A 1,641-nucleotide genomic window follows, 5' to 3' on the forward strand; every position below is an offset into this window, starting at 1 on the left:
GATATTAGGAAGGGATTTTTTTACAGAAGTTAGTAATCAGGCATTGGAATTGGCTGCCCGGGGCAGTGGTGAATTCACCATCCCTGGAGGTTTTCAAGATGAGACTGGAAGTGGCACTAAGTGCCATGGTCTAGTAACGACAGTAGGGTTGGACTCAATGATCCTTGAGGTCTCTTCTAACCTGATTGATTCTATGATTCAGCTGAAACATGGAACCAGATTTTGCTTAAAAGTTTCTGTCATGGATGTGACTGAAGGCAAGCTGCAGCCTTTCTTGCTCTTTTAGACCTGAGACCAAGGCTGAAGGATGGCAATATGTAAAAGTTGATTGAAGTAATTATTACAGAACCGCTGTGAATAGGCCTAACTAACCCTGTTTCTGCAGAGTTGATATCCACAGTGTAACAGCACTGAAATGCAAAGCTGCTTAGCAGTAGTTCACTTGTGCATACCTTTATTCAAATGTAGTTTAGTTGAAGTCTTAAATCCGCTCAATGAGTTGCTAGTGGTTACAGACTTGAATTTACATCACACATTCTCTGTGTGCTATTAGCACCAAGCACTGCCAGAGCCCTGGAGAGGCTTAGTCTCGAATAGCTGCTCACCTTGTGTCAGCACAGTGCCAGTAGACGCCAGCTGCAAGAGCCAACTTGCACTGATTTTGCTGGGAGCCTTTCTTTCAAACAAACACATCTTTTCTCTATGTCGTTCGAAACATCTCTAAACATTAAAAATAGAATGCAAGGTTAAAGCAGAACTTTGTCATTCTGGCTTTGCGCATTGGAAGAATTTCTCACCCAGTGTGCAAATTCTTTCACTCCTACTTCACACTTTCAGTCTTGAGGAGTCTCTGTCTTGAACGAGGTCTTTAGAGTTTCCTTTGGGGATGGATCAGGTAGCGGGTGGAGCCAAAATACACCTAGGAGCAGGGTGAGAAAGAGTTGCTGAGGGCAGATTCTTGTAAGGTGCAGCTGATTTTTCCTATATCAAAGCAGAAGAGATGCATTTTCTCCAAGAGCCCCATATTCACTCTTCTTTTTCACTAGCCTTTGGGACAAACAGTGGCTGCAGGAGCAGATGCAGGGTAATACTGTAGTGCCCAGAACTGGGGATATGTTTGGTCCCCTGGAATTCAAAGCATCTTCACAGTTCATTTACAGCCTGTGCCCTGAAAATACATTCATGTATGGCATGTGTTTAGGGCGAAAACAAACTCTTTCAGTGAGTTCCTGTGTGGAGAGTCACTTTGTTCCAAGTAAAGAGAATCATGATTTCTTCACCACAGAAAATTTAAGATGGAGCTATCAATGGTGGCACGACATAAGCACTGCTTTTTGCAGGATGCCTCAGAGTGTCTTTGCACAAATAATGTTGGTTTCTACCACTGAACCACAAAACATGAACCTAGATGCTTTGATATGGTTTCCCTCCCACAGTGCTGATTGCTGAGTTAGTTTTAAATCTGCATCTGGCTTTTCAGAATTAAAGTGGTAAAAATGGTATCCAAATTCTCATGAAATTTGAATATGGAAGCTTTTCAGAACAGCTTCCAAAATAAAAAGCTGAACTACCTGAGCCTCCTCCTCTGCTTTTAAGCTGCCCCTCCCTTGTGCTGCTGAGCAGCATTGTTATGCCACTCTT

This window comes from Acanthisitta chloris, unplaced genomic scaffold (genome assembly GCF_000695815.1).
Source record: "Acanthisitta chloris isolate BGI_N310 unplaced genomic scaffold, ASM69581v1 scaffold12995, whole genome shotgun sequence".
NCBI lineage: Eukaryota > Metazoa > Chordata > Aves > Passeriformes > Acanthisittidae > Acanthisitta > Acanthisitta chloris.